Consider the following 11851-nt stretch of genomic DNA (forward strand, 5'->3'; position numbering starts at 1 on the left):
GGTGGGAGAGAGGCAGGCTCCAGGTAGCAAGGACCACAAAGGCAGGCTGGCCACCCTGGCAGAGCTCCCGTGGACGTACCACCTTGCTGTTTACAGTGCACTTTACTCTCCTAAGAGAACCGGCAGCACACTGTATTTCACAGATGAAGAAACTGGGGTACAGGCAGGTGAAATGACTCGCCCGTGGTCACGCTGTAAGTGCGGTTCTTGCACATAATATGCTTTCAGCTAAGATTACATTTAATTTAAGTGCCCAAGTTGGGGTAAAAATCCTCCTGGGAATAGATCAGACACACTGAATCCCCCTTCAAGGTTACGTCCATTCAACTGTGAGGCCAAGGACAGAACAGGATTCCCAGTGCCAAGGCTCAGATCCAGGTTTTTCTTTTGCTGTTCCCAATGACTTTGAGTGAATCCCTTCACTGTCCTGGGCCTGGAAACTTCCTCAGCAAAATACAACATAGCAGATACCGGATCTATGAGCTAAAAGTCTTTTCTCACCAGAGTTTGATGGAAAGAACTCCTTCCTACCCATAGAGACATCCCAGGAGCTCAGAAAAATCCATGTTTGGCTTCATGGAGCTCTCTGGCAGAGGACTGGACTCTTGTGTTTTCAGTAAGCCTTGCACCTCGTGCGGCCGAGATGCCGAGTTGGTGGAGCGTCTCCAGGCTGTGGTTTACACCATATTTCCCAGTGTGAACTGCATTAAGTGTGCTAGGGATAAGTGGCCAGGCAAAGTGACGTCACTCACGGGGAAGGTCACACCAGGAGCCCTCCCAGGAATATGTGAAGCTTTTGTGAAGGTGTGGCTCATGGCGTCCCTGCCTCTTTGACAGGAAGCCAGAGTAGACAAGCAAAGCTCCCTGACCAACTCTGCTGAGCAAGATGGGTTCATTTTTTTATCGGCTAATGACAGAAAGGGGGAACCTTCAGGAAATTACCAGAATGTGACATCTGTTGGCTATTTTGGGTGCAGAATAAAAAAAAAAAAAAAACTATGTTGAAAGCAAACCTAGGACAGGCAACTTAAGATGGCGAGGCAAGAGAGAGCTGCTGTAAGTCCAACGGAGAAAGTCTGGATCCCAGCGCTGCCACGCACCTTGAACCAGCCGCACTGCCCTGTTCAGTCTCAGTGACGGTGTGTAGAAATGGACGTGAAAATGCCTGCAGTCCCGAGGCTGAGGCAGGAAGAGGGTGAGTTCGGGCCAGCCTCAGAGAATGTGACTGCCTCCTGTCAGCTCTCTTTGTTTTTCTCTCCCCAGTGGACAGAGCTTTCCTAAGGCGGAGGTCTCTATCTCTCTACCTCAGCACCCTGTGTCGCTATAAAATTATATATATATATATATATATATATATATATTTAAAAAAAAATGCTGTCTTTTATCCGGCACTACATCCAGCACCGTAGTGCCTCAAGATATCTGGTAGCTATCTTCATCTCAGTCAGCAAAGCCACTCACCCTCTCTGCTTCATCCCATTTCACACTGCCGATGGCTTCTCTCTGAGCCTGACAGCAATCTCTCTAAACACCTAGTTCCCAAGGCAGGCTGCCACCATGCCAGAAACACACATCCCAACTCCATGGCAACCCAGTGTCTCTAGACGCCACACTCTCTCTTAAACTTAAATTGCTACATCTCAGAATACACAACACAATGACCTCTGATCCAATTGATAAGATATAATTGCCCACCTAAACACACAAAGCCCTGTACACACCCATCCCTTAAGAACATTCATAACAACCTGTAAATACACAGAGTGGAATCTTAAGGTCAGCCTCCATGTTCTCTCCGCGGCTTCCTCTGCCTCCCTGTTCCAGTCTCCTCCTCTTCCCTCAAACTTTTCTCCCGCCCATCCTTCCTTGTCGTCCAATGACAGGCCTCGTTCTAGCTCGTACCTGCCTTCACCTGCATAATAAAATCATCCCACAACCCTGCCCTCAGTTGTGGGAGGTCCTCAACTCAGAAATTCCACTGGGATCCCTGAGCGCTTGCCCAGCCTACAGCCAGGAAGGGTGGGACTGAGGCCAGGCTCCAGGACCCCTGATGCCTACTCCTCTCTCTCATCCACTGTGCTGTACCTAAAAGCTTCTCTTCATACTTGGAAGCCTTTCTCTTTTCAGCCCCTCGGTCAGTGTGTGAGTAGCTCTGAAACAAAGCCGTAGGTTCACTTACTAGGACCCAGCAAAATTCAAGTGGGTCATAAGCAGTGTTTGGGTTTCCCTAGCAGCCACAGATTGGGATAGTTCTGCCAGTGATTGTGCACAGGAAGCCTGACCCTTCCCCATCTACTCCTTTGCAGAAACTGAGTATCGGCCAAAATTCCTAGGCCCCACCCAAATACCCACACTGCTCCTTCTTCAGTAGATCTTGCTGCCAAGAGCCAGAAAACTGGATATACTATCTCTCATCAATCAATACATATATTTATATCAAATTCCAGTATCAGTAAAATCAGGAGAAAACTTACAATTAAGTGTCTAGTTGTCAGCATCTATTCCTGTGTGACAGAACATAAAATAAACTTGTGTCCTGCAGTGATCGGAGACGAAGTAAAGTGCGCTGTGGGCTAAAACACTGCGAGTCCGTGCAGTTCCCCGAGCTTTAGGTTCCCTGCTTCCTGAATTTGCTGTCTTATCACCACGTGGGCCATGAAGCTGGCCACCAACAAGTGGAGCAGAGAGGCCTTCAAAAAATCAACCCTGCTGATACCTTGTTCAGGGCTCCAAGACTCCGGAAAAGTAAGGAAATTGCCTGCCTTTGTTTAAGCCACCAGCCTAATTACTTTGTCCCAGAAGCCCTGTGAGAGGAGGAGGCTGAGAGGAAGGAAGAATCTTGCACTCCCGTTGTCTGTGCTATAAACCATGCCCAGGTCCCAGGACACAGCAAGAGAACTGTGCCTGGAGCTCCCATTTATACTCCAGAGCCTGATAAATTCTGTCGTGCCTTTTGCTCGACTTGAAAGATTTTCTACCTGGGTGTGAATCCTAGCACTTGGGAGCAAAGGCAGGTGGATCCCTCTGAGTTTGAGGCCAGCCTGGTCTACATAGTGAGTTCCAGCATGGCCAGAGCTACATGGAGAGACTCTGTAGATGCTCAAAGATGCTCGTAGGCTTTCCCAAATGTCCCATGACCGTGAGCTGGTAGAAAAGACAGCAGGGGCAGGAGGCAGGAGTCCCGTGGCCTGGCCTTGGCTCTTCCTCTGACAGCCTGTGTCCCACAGATCCTTTGTTTTTGCCTCTCTGACTTGTTTCTGTGTGGGGGAAGCAACGAGGTCAGTAATTCATCCAGATATAAGCAGGCCCTTCCCCATTCAAGCACTGTAAGGAGTGTTAGGGAGACTGGGGCATGAGCCTAGTACATAGTTTCAGAAAAATCCTAGACCAAGTTGGCAGCAACCAGTAAGGAAGCAAAGCAGAGAGAAGAGCAGCCTCCTTCCCAGGCTGGAGCGCTAGGTTGGTCTGGAGGGCAGTATCTGAACTGAAGTTTAAGGAAAGAGCAAAGCCAAGTTTACACCAGTTTCAGGAGAGCAGTGCCAGAGACGGAGGAGGTCTAGACAGACCACCTGCGTCTAGACTTGGCTCTAGGATTTGTAAGTTATTTTGCTTCTGTGTCTGATTTCCTCATCTGCTGAGTGGTAGACTGTGTGCTTAGCATACAAGAGACCCAAGTTCAATAAAACTCAACACGCACGTGCACAAACGCATGCATAAATGTTCACACAGCATTGCAGATTCTGGAGAGTCTTGGGTGCTATGTTAATTCAACTTAGTCACCAGGCACACATCGCTAAACTGGAGCCATAGTCTCTCTCTAAGTGATCGCCTCCAACTGGCTGCTAAGCCATTGTTGAGTGAGGAAAGACAGCAAAGATGAGGTGGAACCAATCCATTCAGGTTTCCATCCTTCCTCCTCTTGCAGCTATTACCTAACAACAGAAAGAGGGCTTGCTCCCATGGAGCCTACACCCACATGTGAGCAGCTGAGCCCTCAGCTCCTCATAATTCAACATGACACAGCTGTCCCCAGACTTCAGTCATCCACACACTGCTTCCCCTAGGGGGCAGGAATGGCCGAATGGAAAGAAACAGAACCACATGAAGCCTGCAATGGTGGCATGCACCCGTAATCCCATCCCTGAGGAGGCAGGAGCAGGAGGATGGCAAGTTCGAGGCTGTCTTGGACTACATAGAGGGTTCAAGACCAGACTCTCCACACAGTGAGAACCTTTCTTCAAAAAAAAAAAAAAAAAAAAAGAGGATGGGGTGAAACCACCAGAAAGAGCACAGGCTAGACCATCCTCACAGACAGAGGTTCTGTAGCCAGGAATAAACACCCTGTGCTACACATTCGTCAGAAACATCATCCACCATCACCCAAAGGTCCTACTCAAGAGTTCAACTCCAGAAAGGGGCCCAGAAACACAGCTAGCCTCACACTTGCCTCCCTCAGGCATATGTTCCACACCGACGTTGCCTCTTGCACTCCAAAATCATCACACAGAATCAAAGAGAAGACTCATTCGCCCACAAGGAAGGGACCTTAACTTCTGGCCTCATATATGCGGTCCTTTGGGGTAATACACAATCTGCTGCCACAGTCTGTTTCCCCTGCCTCTTAAACCTTTATTCTCTGACAATTTCAGGCATGTATATACTGAGTATTTTCATCTCTCATTCCCCACCTCTCCTCTTTGGCGGCTTTTGTTGTTCTGGACCCAGCAAGCTTAAATGGTTCCTCGCATGTGCGCAAATGGTGTTTATTTACCCAAATATGGGCAACTCCTCAGAAGCAACTGAGGAAAACGACAGCCTATCCCCACCTAACTTTTTCAGTATTAGCACAAGTTTTAACCAAAACTTACATATGTGCATTTGTGATTTTCATATTCCTCTGAATTCTTACAGCAAACGGTGGCCACATGACTGAAGAATGGTGTAGAGCTTTCAAAATGGCTCAGCAGGTAAAGACATTTGCTGCTAAGCCTGATGACCTGAGTTCTATTCCTGGTACCTACATGGGTTGAAGAAGAGAACTGTCTCTAGCAAATTGTCCTTTGATCCCCACACATTTGTCATAGATAAGTAGGTAGACAGACAGACAGACAGCAGACTTTTTGGAGAAATGTCTCTTCTATGAAGGAATATGACTCTCTTTTTATCCCTCCCTTTATTCTGCTACCTGAAATGTCAGGTGTATGTGGGAGCAGTCATCAGGGACCACACTATGAAGACTGCATACTCAGGATGATGGACGACAACAGAAGAAGGACCTGGTTTTGACATCATGGCATCCTGGGCTATGGGCTACACCTCCACTTTCCTCTATGGAGAGACTAAATACTGTCTTAGTAAATTCCAGCTGCTATATAATAAAAATAGCATAGATTAAGTAACTCAAGGAACACACACCTATTTCTCATAGTTCTGGAGTTTGAGAAGTCTAAGATCCAGGTGGCTGACACATGCGTAGTATTTAGTGAGACCCCACTTCTAGGTTTGCAAACACCACCATTCCACTAATCTCATCACACAAGTTCCACTCTCATGACTTACCTGCCTCCCAAAGGCTTATTTCAAATACCAGGAGAATGGAAGTAGATTAAGGTCTTAACATGAATATTGGTCCAGGATACAGACTTTCAGTCCATAGCTTCATGGTAATAAATGGCTAGTGGTAGACCCTGGAAGACTGTCTCATGTTACAATAGAAGGCTGGGGAGGGTATATTTGAGACAGAGACATTAAAATTCTAGCATTCAAAGGTCTGAGGCAGGAGGAGGCCATCCTGGTCTTCAACAACGACTCCAAGGCTATCCTGAGCTACAAAGTGAGACTTGTCAATGATGATGGTGGTGGTGGTGGTGATGGTGGTGGTGCAGAAGGAGAAGAAAGAGGAGGAGGAGGAAGAGGAGGGGAGGAGGATGAGGAAAAAGAAGAAAAAAGAAGAGAAAGAAGAGAAGAAAAAGAAGAGAAGAAGAGTAGGAGGAAGGAGAGGAGGAGGAGGAAGGAGAGGAGGAGGAAGTAGAAGAAGAAGACAACTAAGAAGAAGGAAGGGGAAAAGAGAAGGAGATGGAGGAGAAGTAAATAATAAACACCACCAGGCTCGTGGGAGATGACCAGAGCTTGTTCCTCTGGTGTCAAAAAGTATGAAATCTAGAACTAAGTCCAATACATGGCCCCTCTTTAGAATACACTGAAGACTGTAAGGCTCGGGTCTTCTCAAAAGAGACTCAGGTTAAGGGAAATGTTTCTATCGCACAGGAATTGCTGCCATGCCAAGTCCCACACTTCAGCTTAACCGTAAATGCCAAGCCATTGTCAGGACCATTTAAGTCCTACTGGCCGTGCTCACAGTGGGATCAGTGCCTACTCTCACCCCTGACTTTTCTGCATTGTCCTGCTGCAAAGGCTCCAGTGCTCTCTGTGGTCTGGGCCAAGAAAGTGAGTCCTTTCTACGTTGACTTCATTCACCCCAATGTGTCAAGCCATTGATTCCTCAAGACCTAGCTCAGACAGTCAGCCCCTCCTGCAAACACTTCTTCCCCTACATCCCTTCCTGGGTCCCTCTGGTTTATTATTACTAAGAACGAATTCATTAGGCCATTGTAAAGAACCGTGCACGATGCTAAGTTATATACAAACATAATTATTCAGTCGACTCTTACAGTGACCTTCTGAGACAGGTGTTATAGCAAGCAATCTATGGCTGGGAAAGTTGAAGCAAAGAAATGGGATATTTGAGACATAGATTCTTTAAAATGTATCACACGCCAAGGCCAGAGAGCTGTGAGTGACTGAATCAGGATTTGCACCTATGTGCAACCCTTGTATTACCTATGGGAAGTGACACTGCCAGGCTTCTTCCTGCAGGGACTGTCAGTGTAGGATCCACTCTAGCTTTAGTGTCCTGGGATCATCAGGAGAGGCAACGGGCCATGGATTCTCACTGGTTCCCTAGGAAGTACCACCAAAGCTGCTGCTACTGGCTTCTGTTCTGAATGCAAGTCCTCCCCCAACCCAGGTTTTATGCATCGTTAGAATTTCTGGACCTGGCTTCTGAGTATTCTTTGCAGGAGCAAGTCAGCAATTTGTGGTTTCCGGGAGATGGCTCTGTGCTCCATTATAGAACTTGGCCGGTTTGCATTTCCATTATGAGGCAGGGCACCAGCCTGGGTCTCAATTACTCAGGCGACCTGAAGCTATTCTGGTTGAGTCCTGTGGGCAGTCACCTGCCTCAAGCCCTCTGAGTTCAACCCACAGGATAGAACAGAAGATCCAGTCCCACTATCAGAAAGATAAAACCTAAGCAAATCTGTATTCTTACTCCAAAGAAAATGGCTGTTGTATGCGGGTGTTTCGTGCGTTCTTTTGGTAGTTCAAAGGAAAACAAATAGGTTTAGATCCAAAGTGGCAGGGTGGTGGGGTGAAGCGGGCACCCACACTATCGATATGTACAGGCAGCAAAGTAATGTCTCCTCTTAGAAAAACAAACGGTACTGTTTATTTTCCAGATGTGCAGACCCTTTAATGCAACACTTGCACTTGATAGGAATTCATCTTTCAGATAGCCTTGCATATTGTGCTATGTGCACAAATACATTTGCTCTATTCACTTTTTTAAAGATTTCTTTACTATATGTGCAGCGTTCTGCCTGCATGTATGTCTGCGGGCCAGAAGAGGGTACCAGATCTCATCATAGATGGTTATGCACCACCATGTGGTTGCTAGAAATTGAACTCAGGACCCCTGGAAGATCAGTCAGTGCTTTTAATCGCTGAACCATCTCTCCAGCCCACTCTATTAGCTTTATTACTTGTGTGTGCACACATGGACTTGTGTGTGTGTGTGTGTGTGTGTGTGTGTGTGTCTGTGTACATGCATGTTTGGAGGCCAGAGGTCAACACTGGGTGTCTTCCTTGGTGGTGTCTTCACATGTATGTATCTGCTTAATTGTATTTGGGTTGGTGAAATGGGTTAGCCACTAAGGGAATTTGCCAACAAACTTGGTAACCTGAGTTTGATCCTCAGAACCCATAGGCTATAAAAATAGAACTGAATCTCACCGGTTGGCCTCTGAGCTTGGCATGCCTGAGCACACACATGAATAGACAGATGTACAGACTTATAGATAGCTAGCAGAGATAGAAAATAAACATCCAAAATATTAATTATTTTATCTTAAAAGGTATTTATCTTAGTGCCTGTGAGCATCCAAAGCCAAGTGCAGGTTGGAGAGGGGGTTGGAGGGGGGAGAACATTGGAGGGGGAGGCGTTGGAGGAGGGGCAGGAAAATGGCTTAGCAGGTAAATGTGCTTGCTGCATAGGCCTGACAACCTGAACTCTGATCTCTGGAAGCCATATGAAAGGACCAGATGCAGTACTACACAGCTGTAATCCCAGCACTCCCAGGAAAAGAAAGCAAGGACTGACCCCTGAGGTGGTTCTCTGAATACACACACACACACACACACACACACACACACACACACCAGCACACACACACACACACACCAGCACACACACACACACACACATACACACATACCAACACACACACACCAGCACACACACACACACACACACACACACACACACACACACACACACACACACACACAAAGATGAAACAAGTAAATAATATTTTTAAAAATATCCAAGGACCAAGCAGATGGCTCAGCAGGTTAAAAAAAAAAATCATGGTAACAAAAGAACATACTTTATATTTCAAAACTTAGATCAAATTTTAAACATTCTGACTACAAGAAATATGTTTTAGCGTCACACCATCATTCTACAATATATTCACACACCTCTCCAACATTTAAAATTTTATATTAATTAACACATTAACTGGGTGCACACCTTCAACGTCAGTACTTGGGAGGCGGCTCGGACAGAAAGGCTGTATGCCTTCCCTAGACCAGCCTGGACTACATAACAAAATCCTATTTAAAAAGAAAAGACTGGAGACATAGCTCAGTTAATAGCATGACTGCCTAATATTCTGGAAGACCCAGATTCAGCTCCTACCACCAAATAAAGTGGGCATGGTGGCACATGCCTTAAAATCCGACACTTGGGAAGTGAAGGCAGGAAATTCTGAAACTCAAGATTGAGTTGATTCTTACAAAGAAAGCATTCAACACGGTGCACAGAGTACAGGTAAGATACACAATTTTTGTTTGGTTTGGGTTTTTATTTTGTTTTTTTCAAACTGAATTTCATTCTGAAGTCCAGGCTGGCTTAGAATTCACTATGTAGCCTAGGTGTGCCTTGAACTTGTGGCAATCCTCCTGAGTCAGCCTCCTAAGTGCCAGGATTACATCCATGAGTCACCATTCCTGGCAAGGTAAACATTGATATGACTCTTTCCCAAAGATGTTGCTGTCTAACTAAAGAGAGATCTAGTAAGAATTGTATTTGGATATGAAGGGGAGAAAAGAAGGGTTAGAAAATGAAGTAACCCAGCAACAGCAGGAGATTCTGAGGAAACATTAGGCTAGCAAGAATTGAGAAAAGAGAGAGAGAGAGAGAGAGAGAGAGAGAGAGAGAGAGAGAGAGAGAGAGAGAGAGAGAGAATAGCTAATGATGACATGGTGTTTACTATATGCCAGGAGATCCTGGATGTTCCCATCTCGTAACACAGTTCACAAAACAATACTGAGGCACATGCTGAATTTTCCTCACTTCATAAAGAATAGAACTGTGAGGGGTTGGGGATTTAGCTCAGTGGTAAAGCGCTTGCCTAGCAAGTGCCAAGGCCCTGGGTTCGGTCCCCAGCTCCGAAAAAAAAAAAAAAAAAAGAACTGTGGAGAAAGTAAACCATTTCCCAACACCTGACTACTAGATGAGCCAAGATCACAAACTACGGAGTCAGGCAGCAAGTTTTCTTTCTTTCAATATTATTTTGATTTATTTATTTTATGAGTGTTTGCCTGTGTGTGTATATATATGTCCACGTGCGCATGCCTGGTGCCCTTGGAGGTCAAGAGAAGGTGTTGGGTCCTCTGGAACTGGAGTTATGATGGTTGTGAGAATCAAACCTTGGTCTTCTGCAGAGCAACAACCAAGACATCTCCACCTCATCCCCAAGTCTTCATTTTTAATAATTATGCAGTACCTTGAAGGGCAGCCTTGAGAAGCAGAAACCCCTCAAGACTTAAGTAAGGAAACCGCTCCAAAGGTGAACCAGGATGTCTGCCGAGAGGCAGGCTGGCGTGCTTTGCTTTTCAATACCCACTCCACGCCAAGAGTTAGTGCTGAAGTTATCATTTGATGGTCCACACCCTCTAAGAGACAAGGACTATCATCCCCACTTTCAGATGGTGAATTTGGACTACAGGAGCCAAGTCCTTTTCACAATGGTTCCTTATGTTCTCCACCCACCCTGTGATGTCTCAGAAGAAAACTGGCAGAGATCCACTTAGCAGAGTCAAAACCTTCACACTGGCTCTCTGACCTGAGAAGTTCGAGCCTCTATTGTAGAACAGGTCAAGTGGAAACCTGGCTGCTCCATAGCCCGAGGCAAGCCCGGGTAAGTCAGAAGCAGTACTGAGGGGATGCCCTTTCAGAGGGGACGCCCACCATCAAACACAATTTAAGGGTGGAAGTCTGTATCTCCATCAAATCTAGACATTGCAGAAACCAGACTCAAGGAGACGAAGGTGGACTACCAGACACCTAACCCGGTGGTGACCATAGCCGTAGCTACCATGCTGAGTGGAGTTAATCTAGCCTCTGGCCAGTTTGAAGTACACTGAACTGTGGCTACTGATTTGACAAATGCTGTGTCATTTTCCATCAGAGGATTGAACAAAAGCAGTTCACGTCTCTCTAGAAAGAATAGTTCAATGGCTCTATCTATCTATCTATCTATCTATCTATCTATCTATCTATCTATCTCCCCCCCACAGAACCCTTATCATCTTCAGACTCCAGAGAATATCGACATGGGCCTATTAGAAAGATAGGGGTTATGGGAGTGTTCCTGGCAAATAGGAAAGACTGACTTCAAACCATGACTGAACATTCCTGAGAGTAGGAGAAATTTCAAAGAAGATGAGGGGGTTTGCCACGGCCATGTGATATAAGTTTCTAGGCGTTCAGTCATCTAGAACGAGCAGGGCACCCACCTACGGTGAAGGACAGGCAGTGCATTGAGCACGGCTACCATGGGAACAGTGCTCAGTGGATTCTGAAGACAGCACAGAGTGGATGACAAATTCATCGAATGACTTGGAAGGCTGTCAGGTTGGAGACTCAGAGCAAGTTCTGTCTGTACAAAAACCTCCATGCCCTTCGGGCACACGAGCCAGAGCCGTGGGTCAAAAGGATGCTGTACAACATCCCTAGGGTACAAGGAAAGGAAGTTGCAGACTTAAGGCTGCTCCTGCCCCAAAGTATATAAGATAAACAATCATTTCAAGTGCATATAAATGCGGGAGTGTCCCTCATTGGTAGAACATTTAACTAGCAGGTGTGAAGCCCTGAGATTTCAATCTCCAACACCAGGAGAGATGTAAAAGAGATGAAGAGGGTGAAGAGAAAAGAGAAGGGGAATAGGAGAGGGGTGGGGAGAGGAGAGGGGAGAGGGAAGGGATAGGGAGGAGAGAGGAGGGAAGGGAGAGAAGGGGGAAAGGAAAAGGGAGGAGAGGGGAGAGGAGAAGGGGAGGGGAGGGGAGAGGCAAGGAGGCTGGGAAGGAATCCACCCATGGGGACACAGTTACAAATAAGAAACTAGGAGAGAAGAGGACTTGGTTTGAGGCATAAAATTGAGCATCATATGCATATAGGTGGTATATAAAGCTATGGATGAGGCATAAATTCAGATTAATAACTTGCTGT

This window comes from Rattus rattus, chromosome 2 (assembly GCF_011064425.1).
Source record: "Rattus rattus isolate New Zealand chromosome 2, Rrattus_CSIRO_v1, whole genome shotgun sequence".
In the NCBI taxonomy this organism is placed as follows: Eukaryota; Metazoa; Chordata; class Mammalia; order Rodentia; family Muridae; genus Rattus; species Rattus rattus.